This window comes from Schistocerca nitens, chromosome 2 (assembly GCF_023898315.1).
Source record: "Schistocerca nitens isolate TAMUIC-IGC-003100 chromosome 2, iqSchNite1.1, whole genome shotgun sequence".
NCBI lineage: Eukaryota > Metazoa > Arthropoda > Insecta > Orthoptera > Acrididae > Schistocerca > Schistocerca nitens.
The window spans coordinates 385010506-385031713 of NC_064615.1; the positions used below are offsets into that span (position 1 = coordinate 385010506).

Below are 21208 nucleotides of genomic sequence, written 5' to 3' on the forward strand. Positions count from 1 at the left end.
TTGGTGATGAACATTAGAGAAAGGGCATGGAATAAAGTCCAGCAATGGAATAAATTCGAGCATAATATCAGACAGAAGAACTTTGGTGGGATTCTTAGTGTCATTGGAGGAAGATTAGAGGTAAGTGTAAGGAAGTACCTGTCGTAGCGCAATAAATGATGGTACTGTATTTTTATTGGGCCCAGTAAATCTAACACATACAGTAAAGCTCATGAGATATTAAACAAGCCATCATTTATAGCTATACAAAATCAAAAAAGATAACTGCACATGAATATCTTTTATACGAGGGTTGCACAGAAAGTAATACACCACTTTTTTTCTGAGCCAAAAACAATAATACAAATGTGAAATGTTACATATGTATTATTTGAAGTCTCTGAATGAGTGCACCAAGTTTCCGTCACTTCTGACAGGTAGCGTAGCTGCAGGACAGTTTCAAAATGGCGTCTGTAGGTGATGTACATTACGAGCAACGTGCTGTCATTGAATTTCTCACTGCAGAAGAAGAAACTGTGGGGAATATTTGTGCCAAGGCCACAGCTTGAATCAAGGTCTCCTGCTTGCTGAGCAGACATGTTATCTGCTGCACCACTCTGGTATTGTAGCTAACACAACTGCACGGAATACTCCAGGAAACTGTAATTACATCAGATCAGTAGATCATCTACACCTGAGATACAGGCAGGATTTCCCCATTATGTACAAAGCTGGGGCACTATTTCAATTATGGAGAGCTTCAGCAGTACTGACAGTGTAAGAAGGAGAAAATCAAGATGGTCTGAGGTGAGAATTGAAGTTGGTGTTAGGAAGGGCATTTGACTAGGGTATTCCATGCAGCTATGTTTGCTACAATGCCAGGGTGGTGTAGTGGATAACACATCTGCCTAGAGAGCAGGAGACCTGGGTTCAAGTGCTGGACTTAGCACAAATTTTAATTCATTACTTCAGATTCTATCCTTATCAAAGGTGAAGCTGAGACTCATGTCTCCAGGAAAATATAATTGCACCAGCTCAATAAATCACCTACATCTGAGGGACAGGAAGGATTTCCCCATTATGTATAATTCTGGGGTGCTGTTCCAATATTGTAGAGCCTTGGCAATACTGATGATTTAAGAAGGGGAAAATCAATATGGGCTGAAATGTAATGTATAGTGTATACATAGACAGAAAGATACATTATTGTTTGATAACATGATTGCAGAACAGTCACTGGAAGCAGTTATTTCCATAAAATATCTAGGAGTATGTGTAGAGAGTGATTTGAAGTGTAATAACCACACAAAATTTATCACAGATAAGGTAGATGTCAGACTGCACTTCATTGGAAGACTCCTCAGGAAATGTAGTCAGCTTACAAAACAGTCGTTCAATCAATACTTGAATATCGCTCATCAGGTTGGAATCAACACCAAACACGATTAATAGAGAAAATCCAAAGAAAAACAGCATCTTTCAGTTAGTAAGCATGAAAGCTATGTAGAGATACTCAGCCAACTCCAGTAACAGATGCTGCTACAGAGCTGTTTTGCATAACAATGTGGCTTACTGTTGAAGTTTCAAGAATGTATATTTCTTGAAGAGTTAACCAATATATTGCTTCCTCCTACATATTTCTTGCAAAAAGACCATTAACAGAAAATACAAAAGTTTTGATCCCACGCAGAGGCTTAATAGCAATCGTGCTTCCTGTGAACTGTCCACGACTGGAATGGGAGAAAGGGGAAGTGACATTGGTACACAAAACACCCTTAGCTCCACATTGTGAGGTGGCTTGCAGACAATAATTGTAGATGCCAGTTGTTATGCTTCCAGCATCAAAAGAAATTTTAAGATGCTAGGTAAATCAACATACACCTGAGAGAACAAACATCTTTGCACCCAGACATCAACAAGCTGCATTAACAATACAATGTAATTGATATGTGAAATACATACAGTCTGCGCGCTGCTACTACGGCCGCAGGTCCGAATCATGCCTCAGGCATGGATGTGTGTGATGTCCTTAGATTAGTTAGGTTTAAGTAGTTCTAAGTCTAGGCAACTGATGACCTCAGATGTTAAGTCCCATAGTGCTGAGAGCCATTTGAACCATACAGTCTGCATAAACAGTATGAAGTAATTGGTATAATGAAATACATACAGTAAGATACCAGGTTGGAGGGAGATGTATTTTTGAGATAAGTTTTTGTTCTAGAGTTATGGCTTTGGGATGAACATTAGAGAAAGGGAATGAAACAAAGTCCAGCAATTGAATAAATTCGAGCATAATATCAGACAGAAGAAATTTGGTGGGGTTCTTAGTGTCATTGGTGGGAGATAAGAGGTAAGTGTAAGGAAGTACCTGTCCTAACGCAATAACACCCAGTAAATCTAACACATACAGTAAAACTCATGAGATATTAAACAAGCCATCATTTATAGCTATAAAAAATCTAAAAAGATAACTGCATATGAATATCTTTTATATGATGGTTGCACAGAAAGTAATGCACCACATTTTTTTTCTCAGCCAAAAACAACACTACGAATGTGAAATATTACGTACGTATTATTTGAAGTCTCTTGAATGAGTGCACCAAGTTTCCGTCACTTCCAACAGGTAACGTAGCTGCAGGACAGTTTCAAAATGGCGTCTGTAGGTAATGTACATTACGAGCAATGTGCTGCCATTGAATTTCCCACTGCAGAGGAACAAACTGTGGGGAATATTCACAAATGTGTGTGCAAAGTCTATGGAGGATCTGCTGTCAACAGAGGTACAGTTAGTCACTGGGCACGGAGGCAGAGGTCATCAGGAGGCTGTTCGGCTCAGCTCCACGATTTGCAGCGGTCAGGGAGCCCATCCACGGCTGTTGCACCTGGTATCAGTGTGGGAGGAGGGGTGGAGGAGGCAGTGAGATGGGCAAGTGGAGTAGTGCTGTCTGAAAAGAAGAGGTGCAGGAACCTGTAAAGAGGTGTGTAAATTGGCAGAGGTGGCACAATTTTATAGTGAGGGAATATGAACTGGGACGAGGCAATAGGACCCAGTAAAGAGGTGTGTAAATTGGCAGAGGTGGCACAATTTTACAGTAAGGGAATATGAACTGGGACGAGGCAATAGGACATAGGTAGTGGAAACTGATTGATGGAGGGAGTGGGGACATAAGGTTATTGTAGGTTGAGGCTGAGATTATTTTGGGAGCAGAGAGTATTTTGTAAGGAAACCTCACTTCTGCACCATTCTAAAAGGTGGTGGTGGACTGAAGGATCTGCTGGCCCATGTTGTGAAGCAACCACTGATGTCAAGCATCTTATTCAAGCTGCATGTTGTGCCACAGGCAGGTCTACCACACTCCTGACTGTAGTTTGGCAGTTTGGACAGCTGGTTGGTAGTCATACAAATATAAAAAGCAGTGCATTAATTGCAGTACAGAGCAGGTATGTGGCTGTTCTCACAGGTGGCTCAGTTTCTGGTGGTTTAGGATAAGTCTGTGACAGAACTGAACTAGGAAGTGCTGGGTGGGTGGATTGTGCAGTCCTTGCAGCTGGGTGTTTCACAGGGGTATGATGCAGGGGGTTGGGATTGGAACTCACATAGAGATGGACTAAATGTTGTGGAGGTTGGGTGGATGATGTAACACCACATTAGGAGACGTGGGGAGGATCTTGGGCAGGATGTGCCTTGTTCAGGGCATGGCGATAGGTACGTGAAACCCTGATGAAAGATGTAGTTGAGTTTTCTCAGTCCAAAGATGTATAGGGTGACAAAGAAGGCACTTGTGGGTAGTGGGAGAGTTGGGTGTGTGTGGAAATGGCACAGTAGATTTGTTTGTGGACTAGGTATGGGAAACAGTGCCTGCCTGTGAAGTCCCTGGTGAGTCCTACAGCATACTGGGCCTGGGAGTTCTTGTCACTGTAGATACACTGTCTTTAGGTGGTCAGGCTGTGTGGGGTGGGGTGGGGATTTTTTAGTGTGGAAGCGATGGCAGCTGTCAAAATGCAGGTACTGTCAGTGATTAGTGGGTTTACTGTGGACAGATGTGTGGATGGAGCCATCAGAGAGGAGGGTGTCAACGTTCAAGAAGGTGGCATGCTGAGCTGAGGTGGAGCAGGTGATGCATATGGGAGAGATGGTGTTGAGGTTATGAAGGAATAAAAGTAGGGTGTCCTGGCCATGAGTCCAGATCATGAAGATATCATCAGTGAACCTGAACCAGACCAGGGATTTAGGGTTTTAGAAGGCTGGGAAGGTTTCATCTAGATGGCCCATAAACAGGTTGGCAAAGGAGGGTGCCATGCGGGTGGCCATGTCTGAGCTGTGGATTTGTTTGTATTACTTCCCTTCAATCGAGATTCAAATGGTTTTGAGCACTATGGGACTTAACTTCTGAGGTCATAAGTCCCCTAGAACTTAGAACTACTTAAACCTAACTAACCTAAGGACATCACACACATCCATGCGCGAGGCAGGATTCGAACCTGCGACCGGAGCGGTTGCGTGGTTCCAGACTGCAGCGCCTAGAACCGTTCGGCCACTCCGGCCAGCTTCAAAGGAGAAGTAGTCGTGTGTTAGGATAAAGTTTAAAAGGTGTAAGAAGAATGAGGTAGCGGGTTTGGACTGTGAAGGACATGAGAAGAGGTAGTATTCAATAGCGAAAGACCCTGGGTATGAGGAATGTTGGTATAAAGGGAAGTAGTGTCAATAGTGGCAAGTAGGGATTCAAGAAGTAAAGGAGTGGTAAGATGGAGAGTCAGTGAAGGCAGTGGCTGGTATCTTTTAAGTGGGAGGCTAGATTTCTGGCAATTGGGTGGAGGTGTTGGTCAATGAGGGCTGAAATCCTTTCAGTGGAGCACAATAACCACCTGTATTGGGTGTCCAGGACTGTTGAATTTGCAGATCTTTTGGAGAATGTAGACAGTGGTAGTGTGGTGTCATAATGTTGAGGAGGAGAATGGATGCAGGGGAGAGGTTCTAGGAAGGGTCTAAGGCTTTAAGCAGGGATTGGAGATAGGTTGAAGGTTATATTGGACTTGGAATGGAATCACTCTGGCAGAGTTTATAGGTGGAGGAGTCAGATAGTTGGCAGAGCTCTTCTACTAGGCAGTCAGTGCAGTTTAGAATGACAGTGGTGCAACCTTTGTCTGCAGGTAGGATGATTGGATCAGGATTTGTTTTGAGGTGGTGTATGGCTGTCCTTCCTTCTGCTGAGAAGTTGGTGTTCTTAGGAAGGGACAGGGGGAAGGACGATGAGGCTAAGTTGGAGGTAAGAAATTCCTGGAAGACGACTATGTGGTTAGGTGTGAGGGGGGAGGTTCATGGTTGGATGTTGGTATGAACAAGGAAAGGCAGTGTTCAGAGCTGCGATTGTGTTGGCTTGGGTTGGAGGGACTATTGGCAAAGAAGTGTTTCCATTGCAAGGGATCAGGAGGAGAGTACATCTTTGACAAGTCCAGCATGGTTAAATTTGAATGTAGGGCCAAAGGTGAGGCCTTTGGATATGAGCAAAACTTCTGTGGGACTGAGGAGTTTGGTGGTGAGGTTAACAACATTGTCCCAGAAATGTTTCAGTTCTGTATTTAGTGGAAGATTGGTAGGAAGTTTTGGGGGATGTAACAAGTTAGAAAGATCAGCTAGGCAAGGTCTGCATGCCATGAGTGGTTGATGAGGAAGAACATTGTGGGTAGTTTAGGGGTTGGATCGTGGTGTCCCAATGTGGCAGCAGGATGTCAGTACGTTGGGTAACTTACGGAGATGGTGTGTGGAATGCTCCTCGAGGTGCTGGGGAGCGAGGGATTCAGTCAGATATGTGATGTCTGTAGTAGGGACTGCAAAGTAGCAGTATGTTTCAGAGGGAGCACAGATTGTTCTGTGTCATGGAGACGTGTTTTTACAGTACCAGGTTCCTGATCGCCAGGGAGTGGCAAAATTTGGAAAGGAGAAGGTCATTGTGAAAGGATTGGTTGGATCCACAGAAAGGAATTTTTATTGTTAGTCGTTTTATGGATGATTCTATAGTTAGACAGCATTTAAGGAACAGGGTGTGGGACTGGGTTTTTAGCCAGGGAAAGGGATACTTTTCTGAACTGCTACAGAAAGGAAGAGGGATCCATTGTGGCAGGGACAGCACTGGGGAACTGGAAATGAGGCGGAAATGGGCAAATGATGATGTTAGGTTGTTGTGAGGAGAGCTCGATAACAGAAAAGTTGCATAAAATTATTTACAGACATGCAAAACCGTGCACAAATACGAAAAAATTCGGTGAAACTTCCAAAAATACACACAAATATGTAAGAAAAAAAAAAAAAGGATCACAAGCTTGTGTGGCATGGGCAAGGATGTAATGTAAAAGTCAAGAATAAAGGAGGAAACTTAATCAATAGGAATGATTATAATTATTGCTGGGAAGAATTTGGGACCTGAGATGCTGCACTGATGACAGACATGGTGACGTAGCTGTGTGTTGTGAGTGGACGAGATTGTTGATACAATGTGGCTTTGAAGTCACAATATATGGAATTTATAAGGTGATGAAGAAACACAGGGAAGAAGAGAAAGAACACGCAATGAGAAGGGTAATGCTTTGGGGATTGGTAACAAAAGAAAACATCACAAGTTGTGGGGTGAAAATAAGCTACTGGTCAAAATCAAACAATGGAAATGCAAGGTTGGAATGACAACAATATTAGATAAAGGATAGATTGCTACTCACCATAAAGATGACTAATTGAGTTGTGGACAGGAAAACAAAAAGGCTGTTACACATTTACCTCTCAGCCAATGCCTTCTTCAGGAAAGAAAACACACACACATTCACACAAGCAAGCACACCTCGTGCACAGATGGACACCATCACTGACAGCTTGGACCAGAATGGAGTCATGTTGAATGAAAGCAATGGTTTTGGTTTGATCCTGTGACAGTGTCATGTCCTGACTTAGGTGGGAAAGGGAAAAGGGGTTACTGGTCAGTCTGCACTCCTGAGCGGAACAGAGCGGAAGGCAGAAGTACTACTCACAGTGAAGGCATTTTATTGTTTTCTTCTATCTGAGCCAACATTGGTAGAGGCATTTACTAGAAATGCAGGTGGTGATACTCGGTAAGGAACTCGTTGTGGAGGCTCTTGGACAAACAGGGATTTGAAATAGTTGTTTATTCGAGACAGGACTAACTAGTACACTGAACGCTAGTTCTAGGGTTAGAAAAACCATGAATAACACTGTTACAACAGAAGCCAGTGCAGAAGTCCCAGGAGTGGATGCTAACCACAGTAGCGAACACTAGCAGCATCTTAAGGCAACAACTTGGCTGCAAAACAAAACATACTGAATGTGACACTGTTCACTGAGGCACTTCAAGACAGGGAGAGCAGACTTACAAGGAGCTGGACCGAGGCTGGAGTCGAAAGATGCGGATTTGGTGCCCAGATCATCTGACTGAGAACTCTTCCAAAATGCGGACTCTAGGGGTTTGAAAGAGTCATGTGGGTGCACTGTTTTTCCCACTTAAAGCCACCCAGCCAATCCCGTAGGTCTCTTGCAGGTAACTGCCAATCACGGTTTAGTTTAGTCCCCTCTACTGCTCCTAAGGTGGGGATGTTAATGCAGTTGCATTAAGTCCATATTTGGTATCAACATTGTTCACCTGAAAGCTAAACATAATTGCTGTGCCAGATAAGGCTTGCAACATTATTGTTGTACATCATTTAGCCAAGCCCCTTGGGCACCCTGTAATATGGACTGCTAAGTCAACAGTTTTTGCTCTCTTTCTAACCCTTGTGAGTCTACTGATGTTGCTGTTCTCAGGGCTGGTATTAAGCTGGCTTTATACACTAGTACATGCCTGTTCTATGGTGACAACCTACTACAGCGTCTAGACGACATATGAAGTTACATGTTCCGTGAAGAGTAACTAATGCCCTGGGACTGCTTCTGGGGGTGTCTGCATTTTCGCAAGGCTTTCCCCTTATGGTTTACTTCATGTAACAATATCTCTCCTAGTTTCATCTGCCCTCAACATCATCTCTGCTTCCACGCCTTGGAACGCCTGTCCTCCTTTCTCACAGCTTCAAGATAACACTATAGTAGCAAGGAATAATCAATATATTACAACAGGACTGGAATTGGAAGTTCTGGGTGTGTGGATTGGGCAGCTCTTGCACCTGGGTCTTCCACAGGACGACTCCTGTGGCAAGAGGTTGGGATTGGGAGTGCCATGGGCATGGACTAGGATGTTGTGGAGGTTGGGTGGACAACAGAACAACACTTTAAATGAGATGGGGATGGTCTTGGGTAGGATGTGCCTCATTTCTAGCCATGGTGATAGGTAATCAAAGCCTTGATGAAAGATTTGGTTCAGTTGTTCCAGTTACGGGTGGTATAGGGTGATGAAAGGAGCATTCCTTTGTAGCTGGTTATTGGGGGTAGTGGGAGGGTTAAGGGCATGTGGAGAAATGCTAAGGGAGATCTGTTTGCAAACGAGATCTGGGGGATAGTGTCTGCCTGTGAAGGCATTGGTGAGATGTTCAGCATACTGGACAAAGAATTTTTTTGTCACTGCACTGCAGTTATACCATCCCCAAGTGACCCGGCTGCAGGGGAGTGGATGGGGGGGGGGGGGGGCGATTTTTTGGTGTGGAAGGGATGGCAGCTGTTGAAATGCAGGTACTCTTGGTGGTTGGTGGATTTAATGTGAACAGAAAGTGTATATGGAGCCATCATAAAGGAGGACAGCAGTGTGATAGAGGAGAAGGCATCCAGGTTGTGAAGGAATGAGGATAGGATGTCCTGGCCCTGACTACACAGATCAGGAAGATGGCACACACAAACCTGCTACTACAGAAACACATTCCATGGCACAGGCATCCTAGAACCACCTCTGCTCCCTCCACAAGATACTGCTGCTTTGCAATCCTACTACATACATCCCATCTCTAAAATTGGATCTCTTGCTCCCCAGTGCCTGGAGGAGTATCCACATAACATCTCCATAAGTTATCCAACATGCTGACATCCTGTTGTTGCCATCTTGGGGCATCAATACCTCACCCCTGTCTTACCCTCTGTATTCCTCCTCATCAACTTCTCATAGCCCAATGACTCTACGTATCTGAGTTTTTCAACTTGTCACAACCCTGAAAACTCCCTACCAATACTCCACTTAATGTAGAGGTGAATTATTCCTGGAACACTGCTGTTAGCCTTTCCTCCAAAAACCTCAGCCTCAAAAAATTTTGAATCAAATGCAAAGGCCTCACCTTTAGCCTTACACCAAAATTTAGCCATGTTGCACTTTTCAAAAACCTACTCTCCTTCCCCCCATCCATGCAATGGAAACACTTCCTTGCCAATAATCCCCCTAAACAAAGCCAACATAATTTTAACATTTAACCCTGCCTCTCATACCACCATCCAACCATGATCCCACCCCTTAAGCATCTAACCATCTTGTGGTCACCTTGCAGAAGCTCCTTTCCTCCAAAGTGGCCTCACCATCCTTCCTCAGGTCCCTTTCTGAGAACACCAACCTTTCAGCAGAAGAAAGAACAGCCGCACACAGCCTCATAACAAATCCTGACCTAATCATCCTATCTGCAGAAAAAGGTTCCGCTACTGTCATTATGAATTGCAGTGACTACCTGGATTAAGAGCTCTGCCAGTTATCTGACTTCTCACCTACACCCTCTGCTAGAATGATTCCAACCCAGAAGTCTAATGTAACCTCCAATCACTGCTTAAAGCCTTAGGCCTTTCTCAGGATCTCTACCCTGAATGCATTTCCCTCCTCACCTCTATGACACCTGCATATCCACCTTGTACATGCTCCTCAAAATCCAGAAACTCAACAATGCTGGCTGTCCTATATAGCTGGTTGTTGTGATGCTACTGAAAGAATTTTGGCCGTCATCGTCCAATACCACCATCCGATTCCTCAAAATCTAGTCTCCCACTTCAAAGATTCCAACCACTTCCTTCACTGACTCTCCATAATCCCCCCCTCCCCCCCTTTCACTTCCTGGGTCCCCACTCATCGCTGTTTATGCCACTTCCCCATACATTAACATCCTTCATTCACCGACTCTCCATCATCTCCCCCCTGCCCCCCGCTTCACTTCCTGGGTCCCCACTCATTGCTGTTTATGCCACTTCCCCATACATTAACATCCTTCATTCACCGACTCTCCATCATCTCCCCCCTGCCCCCCGCTTCACTTCCTGCGTCCCCACTCATTGCTGTTTATGCCACTTCCCCATACATTAACATCCTTCATGCTCATGTTCTTCCGATATTGGACACTACCACTCACAACATCCTTCAGATTCCAAACCCACTACCTCATTCCAGTTACACATTACTAACTTTATCCTAACACACAACAACTTCACCTTTGGAGATAAAGTATACAATAGCACAGCCAAAAGCATCCAAAAGGCGCCATCCTATGCCAACTTGTTTATGGGCCATCTAGAGGAAAGCTTCCTAGCCTCTCAAAACTCCATACTCTTGATGGTTTAGGTTCACTGATGATATCTTTACCAAGGCCTTCAAAGACAAGCACTACACCCAGGTCTAGCCGGCAGACAGATCTCCCACACCATTTTCCCACAAGCACGTAATCTTCCCACAACCCCCAGGAACCAGCTATAAAGGAGTGCCTCATTTATCACAGAATACCTCCCTGAACTGGAACAACTGAACCACATCCATGGCCAGGCCTCTGATTACCTATCCTCATTCCCTGAAATGAGGCACATCCTACTTGAGATCTGAAACCACTGTCCCATCACCTTCTCCCTGTTCATGTTCTCTCATGGTCAATGAGTCCTGCCCACTGCCAGTGTACCCACACATCTTTCCCCTTCACTGCTCCTCCCCTTTTCCACATATCATCATTCTCCCTGCCTGACAGCCACCCAATGGTAAGCCTGACAGTCTTGTCATGCTTCCATGTAGTTCCTTCATGCTCGTTCAGACAGTACTCTTCTTCCCCTCCACCTGCATCCTACTACCCCTCCCCCTTCCCCATCCACTCCAGACTTCTGTTTTCATTCAATGTGACTGCTACATTCTGGTCCAAGCTGCCAGTGATGGTGATTGTGTGTGCGTGAGGTGTAATTGCTTGTGTGAATGTGTTTGTTTTCTTTTCTGAAGAAAACTTTCGCCAAAAGCTACATGTGTAACAGGCTTCTTGTTTTCCTTTCTGCAACTCAATGAGTCATCTTTATAGTGAGTAGCAATCTAATATTGTTCACATTCCAATGTATAGTTTCCATTGTACAACTGAATAACTAATAGAAATATGCATTAATATTGAATATGTTATTAATTTAAGGATTTGAAGAAAGTCATCCGTTCTCTAGAGACAGTGGATAAGTAAATATCCTTTCACGTCTGCTTTGAATTACATGGTCATTTATAGTTGTAATTTGTTTTGGTAGCTTATTGTAGATAATTTTACCATAGTGTAGCATTTCTGTTTGGGGAAGACTTGCTTTCACTTTCTGCATGTGAAAGATTGTTTTCCACCTTTTATCATTATCATTAATTTTTTTCATTTTTGAGGAAAACATTAGGACATGTTATTCCATGTTTATTGGTAGGCAGTGCACTTTCAGAAATGTAAAGATATTGAAGAGGAAGAAATCCTGTCTTTAGTATTTCTGCCAGCAGACATCTGTATGGAAGCAGATGGGGTGACATTAGTCTTGCAGCATGTTGTATGGACAGAACAACTGATCCAGGTGTTTACCTGTTGGTGGTGATAGGCCATACCTGTCAGTTCTTCCATGGATTTCAGTTATCTTGGACTTAGCCTACTCCTTGCACTGTGCTTGGTTTCCATTTTTTGGTCATTTCTAGCAGTGTTTGAACCCACTGCTTCCCTATATATTGACTCTCGCATTGAGTTTTCATTCCTCTTTTCCAAGGCTTTGGTCCCTGGCTCGTTGTTGAGCCACTATTGTATAGTACTATTACATTACTGCCAACAGTGACAGTTTTATGGCATTGTCATGCCCTGTGTAGCTATAAATCATTCTTTCAAAGAACATCCTGGCAAAGTTTGATCTATTTGATAACTGTCAAGATTGTTGTTTGTGCATGTAAAGATCTTTAGGAAGGATTGTGAATTGCCCCAGAAAAGATCCTATACTTTAGAGCAGAATATACATTAGTTCAAGAAACAATCATCCGAACAATTCTCATGCCACCAACAGTTTTCAAATACTCTCATTACCTACATTTTTAATTATACTATCAGCATTTGTACCCCACACAAGGTTGTTGGGGCGGGTGGGGGGCGGGGGGGGGGGGGGGTGCAGATGCCCAGAAATTTTGCACTGGTCACACTTATGATATCTTGTTTTGTCATTTGCATGAAAGTTTATTTCTACTGTTTACTTACTTCAGTGAGCTACTACACATGTTGCTGAGAATCCTACTTATCTGTTGGGAACATGCTTTTAGTACTCTTGGAAATGCCATCAAGTTCAAGCAAACTTTTACTTTTGATTGAATTTATTGTTACCTTAATTTCAATAGGGAGGGTGGATTGAATTTCAGTTTTATCAAATTGCATAGGTATTGCCTCTTCCATATACTGCCTTGCATTTTCTAGTGAATAGCTGGATCCTATTTTCTCTGAAACACTTAAAAAATGATTATGAAAAATGTGTCCACTTCTGATTTTTTGTTAACAAACTTTTCATTGAGTTTATAACAATGAGAACAATCAATTATTGCTCAAATCATTTACTTGGACTAATAAAAAATCTACTCACCAAGCTCGGCAGAACACACACATAAAAGACTGTTGTGATAGATAAGCTTTCGGAGTCAGTGGCTCCTTCTTCAGGCAGAAGGGTTGAAGGGGAAGGAAGAAAGGTGAAGGAAAAGGACTGGAGAGGTCTAGGAAAAGGAGTAGATTTTGGGAAAGTCACCCAGAACCGCAGATCAGTGGAGACTTACCGTACAGGATGTTTTCATTGAGTTTGATAGAAATACAGTCTTCCTGCACTCTTTCCCTTTTAACAATATTCCAAATTATTTTAATTTTCTTATCAGAGGTTCTAATCCCAGACATAATGCACAGACTTCAGGACTTTTTGATAACTTTTCTTAATACAGTGCAGAACTATTTATGATGTTTTACTATCTCTGGATCATTACTCCTTTTTTAGCTATAATATACATTTTCCTTTTGTGTTCACAAGAAATTTTTATCCTTTAGTAAGCCATGTCTTTTTAGATGATTTCTTACAATTATATTTCACTGCATTCTTAAGGAAACTGTTTTCAGATATACTCACAAAAGTATCATCAAATAGGTTAAATGTTAAATTAGCATCAGTTTCCCTGTACACATCACCCCAGGATTACTGCTGCAAACTTTCCCTAACATGCGAAGTTGTTAAATCATTAACTGAACCCACAATTTTGGAGGACTATTTCGCATTATTGTATTGAGATATGTCATATACCATAATTAGCTGTGCATCATAATCAGAAAGACTATTCTCAACAAGAAAAGTTTTTAGTTGATTAAATCTATCTTGGTGTATAAAAACATTATCTGTCAGTGTGCTGCTTTCCTGTACTACCCAAGTAGGATAAACAGTAAATGATGCCAAATTGAAAGTACCATGCAATACTTCAAAGTCACACTTTCTGTCAGACTCTTTCAAAAATCTTCATTGAAATAATAATTAACTTCCCTTTGTTTGACAAATAGCACACCAAAAATTAAAGTTTTTCAGAAATCGCTGAAAAGTTCCCAATGGGGACTTATACACAGCTACAATAATAAATGTACCATTATTTAGTTTAATCTCATGGGTACATGCTTCTATACATTACTCCACACAAAATTTTTTAGTTTCAAAATTTTGCACTATGTGATAAATTTTAACATATATGACAACTCCTTCTCTCCATAGTGTTTCTATTTACATGTGCTGAAAGCTTATATCCATGTACATGATGTTCAGACAGTCATATTACATCTATTACACCCCCAGTTTCTAAATCTTCTAAACAAACAAGAAGCTCATCTACTTTGTTTTTTAATCCCCTGATAATCTGATGCAATATACTTGTGGGTTTATTGTCGACACTGATGAGCTTTTGGTTAGAGATGACCAACAGTTACAATTAAACACTCTTTATTCTTGCACAATAACCAGAAAAATCACACACGTCGAGTGAATACAAACATAGTCCACAACAAAATCCAGAGCCCACTGAGTCCGAAGATAGAGTACTCCTCATTCTGTCATCAATGGTGATTGATGGTTGCCACAGAGCTCCTCTCTTCCAGGAGTGTGGAGCACTGGGAAGAGGAAGTAGGTGTTGTTGAATGCAGGGATGTTGAGTGCCACTTGACAGGTGTTGGCTGATCATGCGAGGTAGCATTATCACCCATGCCCTGGCTGGTCCGAATGGAAGGCATGGGTGGACCATTTCTCACAAAGTCAGTTTGGTCCTTGGGGGATGGACTAGAGAAAGTACAGTCTGCCATCCAGTAAGGAGGATGGACTGGTCGCCCTTCATGTGTAAACTGTACTGGCACAGGAGGTGATGATGGTGTCGGAGGAGCAGTGAAGAGGGGAAGGGAAACTGCTATCTTGAGCATCCCATTGGTGCCCAGTGTCACTGTTATTCCAGCTGCATTCACCTCATCTGGAATGGGGACTGTGCAGTGGGTGTGCCCTCAGGTGATTCATCTTGGAGCAATAAGAAAGCTCATTGCATGGGCAACCTGAAGTGTCAATGCAAAAGAAAATCTCATTGATGGTAGTTGTAGGTGGCATTGTAGGAGAAGGGGGTGAAAAATGTTGTAGCTCAGAAGCACTAGGGCATATTGGGGGAGCAGCAGGTAGCAGCGGCAGCACTTGTGGTGATGGAACATCGCAAGCAATGTGTTTTTGAACCTGAGGCAGCAGATTGTCATGCGCAGAGTCTGAGTGAGGCAAGGGAGGGGATAATCACAACGCAATCACTGAGTGACTGATGGCCATAGGCTCAATATATCCAAGATCAAGTTTATGCAAAGGTAGAGGAGTAGTATGTATTGGTCCAGGGTCATTGTGTGGTGGTGGGGAACTCGTCTCGAGTGGTTCTGGTGGAACGGATTCCTTGATCATTTAGGCCAGTTTAAGCCACTGAAGTGAAGCTGTCTGATGCCAGCTGTTGATGAGGATGTCCATAGTATTAGCACTTAATGCCAATACTGTCGTGGACTAGAGTAAGGCAGCTATAGTGCCGGTTTGACAATGTCATCCTGTAACATAATAACCTCACAAGCCCAGGGTCAAGTGCAAGAAAACTGGTGGGCAAGTATGCAGTCATGGGAGAGGTATGCAGGTGGCAGTTAAGCATGACACACTCTACAAGAGCAGGGAGATCAGATAGGGCAACGGTTGTAACATGTTCAACAAACTATGGTGGGAGGACTGATGTCTTGCCATAAAGGACCTTGGCAAGTGACACCTGGAGGGCTGCCTTATAAGCCGTGTGGATTCTTAACATGTCCCATGGGAGAGTGTCAAGCACATGAGGGCTGCTTTCAGAGTCCTGTGCCAGCACTTGATGAGGGCGATACTCTGAGAATGGTACAATATAGGGTGAAATTTATCCACACCACAGAGCATGCAGAGTTTGTTAAATAACAGTGATTCAAACTGTCTACCCTTGTCGGTGGTGATGGAATCTAGCTATCCAGGAAGATACAAATTCTTGTGCTACAGAATCTTCCATAATGTCGGCAAGAGGAATCACCTTCACCCATTAAGATTTGTGGTCAATGGTATATCTGAAACTGTTAGACAAAGATAACGGCCAATGACATTTAGGTGCATGTGTCGGAAACAGCCTCTAGGGACATCAAATTTGTCTAGTGGAGGTTACGTATGTCGACTGACTTTGCTGCACTGACATGGAATGCAGGTGCGATCTCACATACGGCAGTCCTTCTTCATGCTTGGCTATTCAAAGCATTCCATGATGAGCCACATAGTAGTCTTAGTCCCAGGGTGTGCAAGATTATGCAAAGCAGCGGAAAACCTGGCGGCGTAAATCAGCCTAGACAATAGGCCAAATGATACCCATAGACATGATGCACCATAACAACCTGACCTAGCCCAATGAGTTGCTAGAAAATGTCTGTAGGGAAACGGAAGAGTCCTGACGTATGTTCTGCAGTTCAATATCATTGTCCTGTAAGTGCGCTAATTTGTCAAAATTAACAGGAGACAAAAAAGCATTGAAACATGACAGATAATCAACCACCACATTTTATGAGCCACTGATATATCAGATGTCCATCATGTATTGACAGATGAGATCCATGTATCGAACCCTGCATGCGGGAGGGTCAGTGACAGGATTGTGTGTAGCCTCCCTTTGATGTCTGCACAGAAATATTTAATGGCCTCATACACTGTGAGAAGTTCTTTGTCAAAAGCTGATCTCTTACATTGAGCTGCAGATAGCCTTTTGGAAAAAAATGGAGTGGCTAAGTTGTGTTACCAAAGTATTGTTGAAGAACCATACCTAATGCAAAATCACTTGCTTCCGCCGTACTAGAGATGTTAGCTTCTGGAAAGGGTTGAGCAAGAATGGTGACATGCTCTAGAGCTGTTTAGAGATACTCAGAAGCTTTCATCTTATTATCAGACTGCTGTACCCATCAATTATTGGAAGTTTGTTTGCCAGGAGCTGGGTCTGTAAGGCAGGCTTGAATGTCTGCCACCATTGCCAGGTTGCACCTGTAAAAATTGATGGTCACGAAAAGCTGGCACAGTTCTCTAAAAGTCACAGTGGATATTAAACCGCGAATGCAGTTGATCTGATGTGGAGAACAAATACCCTCACAAGAGATGATGTACCAGAGAAAGGCAACATGGGTGATTCGAAGTTGTGATGTATCATAATTAACCTCGACTCTGTTACTCGCCAGCAAGTCCTGTACTTGGCCAGGTGTAGCTCATGTTCCTTGTCAGAGGAGGTGAAAATGAGAATGTCATATAGGTATGTATCAGTCAAAGAGAAGTGAGTTGATGAAAGATTGCCAAGTTTGAGCTGCGTTTTTAGGCTGTATGGCATGTAACAAAATTTGTAAAGTCCGAAAGGGGTGATCAAGGTTGTTTTGGGTATGCCACTGTGTACCATCGGTATTTGTAAATATGCCTTGCGACAGCCCAAAACACGGAAAATGATTGCTCCGCTAAGTAGTTGGGCAACGTCCTGAGCATGGGGGATAGGATAGTTGTCTATTATGGTATGTGCATTAAGGTAATGATAGTCACTGCAGAGCTGCACTGTGCTGTGCTTCTTGGGGTCTAAGTTTATGGGGGAAGACCAATTACTATCCGATGGTTGAACAATGCCTGCCCACAGAAGTTCATCCACTGTAGCCTTAGCAAGGCATATTTTGTGCGGAGGGAGGTGGCGTGCTTCAAGGCGCACTGGGGTGCCATCTGTCATGACAGTTTTCTCAAGACTCTTTCTACTTATAAAAATAAGTAGACATACACAGTTTCTTTTGCTTCACTTAACGACGTATATTTAAACATCAAACTTTTACAAATATCACTCTCCACTTGAATAAATACTGTTTAGTAAGTCTCCTTGATGTCCAAATGTTAGATACACAGTTACATTTACAACAGAGTTGGCTTGCTAACCATGACTCTATTATACAGAAACCATACAGTTGTCTTGCCTCTAGCAAGTTCAAGTTAAAAGTTACTACAAATCTTTTCCCACTCAATTGTTATTTCGTCACTAACAATGGTCACAGTTATAAATCAGCACAGAATAACACAGAAGTTCCTTGGTTCTGCTGTATGCTTTCCTTACAAATTCCATGGCGCGACCGACAAGTACTTGTCGGTGCCGTTCGAGCAACTTCTCTACAATCTTCTCACGATAACTTCAGACCTGCACACACAGACAGGTGACACGCAGTAGATACGGTTCCTTTCTCCCACTCACATCTAAAATATTGTGTGTTCGAGATGGTGGAAGGCCAAGTGGTTCTATAATTTACACCAAAGTGAATCAGGAAATCAGTTCTGAGTACCGGGTCTTCAACGTCAGCCACATGAAAGGACCACATGAACTGTTCACTTGGGATGAGTTTAACAGATAATGTACAGCCTTCAAAACATGGCTCAAACTTGGCAATGTTTCATTGACTCACTTCTCTATGACTGCTGCGCATACCATGCCGTTGGTGCAAAGTGTCGATTTATTAGCCATTCAAAGGAAAAGTTTGGTTGATGTTACATCTGCTATAGTGAATGAGAGTGGAACAACAGTAATGTCAGCTTTCATGTTGACAAGGAAACGACACTGTGAGAAACGGTTCATCCATTCCTTACATTCGGAAAAACGTTGCACTCCACAATTGAAAGTCAGTTCCATGGTAGTGGCATCCTGCACTGTCAGGAAGGTTGAGACTGAGACATTGTTTGGGCTGGGGTGAAACCAGTAATAGGTGATGCACAAATTGAAACGTATTCACATGACTAGGGGTCACCAGCGTGGTTTTACTATTGATGATGATGAGCTTCCAGATAGCCAACAGTTATGATCCAACATTCTTTATTTGCTCACAGGGGACTCTTGTGATATTTTAACATCTCTAGCGCCTGCCTGTCTGAGCTTCTCATTAAGCTTAATTTTATTCAATGTTGAATCATTGGTCACTGGTCTTAGCCTAAGAAAGAGGTACTACAATGAGCTTCAGTGCCAACCTCCCCCCTTAAAGATTTTCGTATTATCCTTATCCTTCCCTTTGCTATTGAGTAGCAGGCCATGTCTTTTGAAGTCCTACCTGCCAATAGTATCTATAGAAACAATATCTATACTAGTCAAAGTGACTGCCTGAAGCAGCTGATCCAACTCCATATTTACTCTCCTGACAGAGCTCTTCAATTCAGACTGATCGTACCACATGAAAACAGGAACCAAGCCAACATTTATATGGTTCATCGCAGATGCTATTTTTACCAGGTCACACTCAGTATTGTAGGCCTAATTCCTATCAGTACTGTTGCATGCTCCACCCAGTATCACAATATAATCCTGCTTTGTAAAATCCTTGCACAATGATCCTACATCTTCTTTCACTTGGCTAAGACAAGCGTGAAGATTGAAAAACTTGTGATTTGGCACGTGTCACCTAATTATTCCTGCAAGATCTGTCCTACACCTCTTCCATGGCTACTAATTAAGAACAGAACCTTCCTCCTACTTTCTACTTTTTTTAAACAGTTGGTTCCATGGTGAAAGTCTGTTGAGTATTAACTACACTTACAACAATGTGAGTCTCTACCTTAGTTAACTGAGGTAACAAGTCAAATCTCTTGTTTGTGCCACTGATGAAACTGTCAGATACTATTATAGTGTTCTCTTTCTGTGGCCTCCGTTCCTTGCCTACCACTTCCCACATATCTTCATCCCCCCCGCCCCCCCCCCCCCCCCTCTTTTTTTTAATATTTTGTAACAGGTGAAACTTTCAAAAGAGAAGATGAAACAAGCTCTAATTAATTTCCTTATGGTGGAATATTAACTTAATTGACAGTTATTACAGAATTAACTACTTATTTTCATGAGCTTAATTTTCAAGTGTGTGTGGTCTGCAGCACGGCTTTACAAAAAGTGAAAAACTAAAAAATATTAAGCAAACCTATATTGCTCACCACAATAAAATAATTATTATGTGCGTATTGTTTTACATGTATGCAAAAAGATAATAAAATTGACAAATTTATGTGCAAAATAATACAGTGTTTACATTACAGGGAAAATGAAATAAAAATAAAAATAATTCAAATAATTAGTTATGCATTTACTACAGCAGGTAAATGCAAGAAAAATAATTCAATATAATTACCCAGCATTTCATAATAACATAACGCAAATCTGGTGAAAATGGTGATCAAGTACAATTGTAAAATTTAAACATGTGAAGTAGTTATAATTTTATTACCATTTGGATATCAGAATTTTAGACATAGTTTCTCAGTATTATGAAATTCCAGAAGAGTGTGTTTCAGTAGAGCATTGGTTCTCAGAATAAAAGAAAGAAAATAGTTAAAGTTTTTATGACATAAAACATTGCACTCCCCCATCCCTTTTCTGTATCAAAACAGCTTTTTAGTATCTTATTCAGTTCTTATGTACCTTATTTCCTTTTTATGCTAAATTTTACTTTCATTTCATCTCAAGTGTGACTTATCTTTCAGAAAGCAGTTCTCCTAGAGTGTGTAATAAATGTTTCACATTACGTAAGGAATGATTGAAAATACCTGTTACTCACAATAATAATGGAAATTCCTGGATGGAGCAATGTGTAAAATAAGGGGAAGGCAACCACTCACCTATAGCAGTCTGATGTGTGAAGCACAGAAACACATAACAGAAGACAGTATCCAGACTAGCTTTCAAGAATTAGCTCACTTCTGGGCTAAAGTACACTTGTTTACACACACAGACATCCAAATGTACACTCCTGAGGCCATGACAAGACTGATTATTGATACTGGATTATTTAAATCAGTTGCCTGAAGTGATGGAAGTGGGGATGGGGATGGGAGTGGGGGTTGGGGAGGGCGGGGTATGGAAGATGCAAGGAGGGGTAGCAGGAAAGAGGCAGGTGACTCCACAGTTGCACAACAGTAAGAAAAGAGTACAGGGGATAGTGGAACAAATAGAGATGTAGGAAGAGAGTGAGGAGTGGAGGGGGAAGGAGAGAAGGATGAAGATGAGGAATGAGAAAGGGGGGGGGGGAGTGGTCAAAGAGAGAGATAGACAGAGAGAGAGGTAGAAAATATGCAGCATGTGGGGGTGGGGGGTAGTGGCAGCAGAATGCAGTGCACAATCTGAATGCAGAAGGAGTGGCGCGAACAGAACAGAGAAGGGAAAAGCTAAGGTGAGGCAGTGGGTACAGCTTAGGAGATGTTTAGGCCAGGGCATTGTGAGAGTGCAGGATATGTAAACTTGTGTTGAAAGGCTGTAGCCAAATGACCTGCAAAGTGAAGCAGCTGTTGAAGACATTTGTATTGTGGTGTGTAGCATTTTCGACAACTGGATGGTGAAGTCTGCAGTTTTCCTCAGTTTGGCAGTGGCCATTCAGGAGTAAATGTTACACTTTATTAAAGTGTAACAGTTTCAATCACAACTTCACATGTCTGTAAAAATAAAGTCAACCAACATGTTTC

At 42.4% G+C, this 21208-nt stretch overlaps 1 protein-coding gene across 1 annotated transcript in view; it reads left to right on the forward strand.

Moving 5' to 3' along the window:
• The window catches only part of LOC126235040 (DNA polymerase nu-like), a 213925-nt gene that overhangs the window by 63550 nt on the left and 129167 nt on the right, over positions 1–21208 (forward strand). The window lies entirely within an intron of this gene.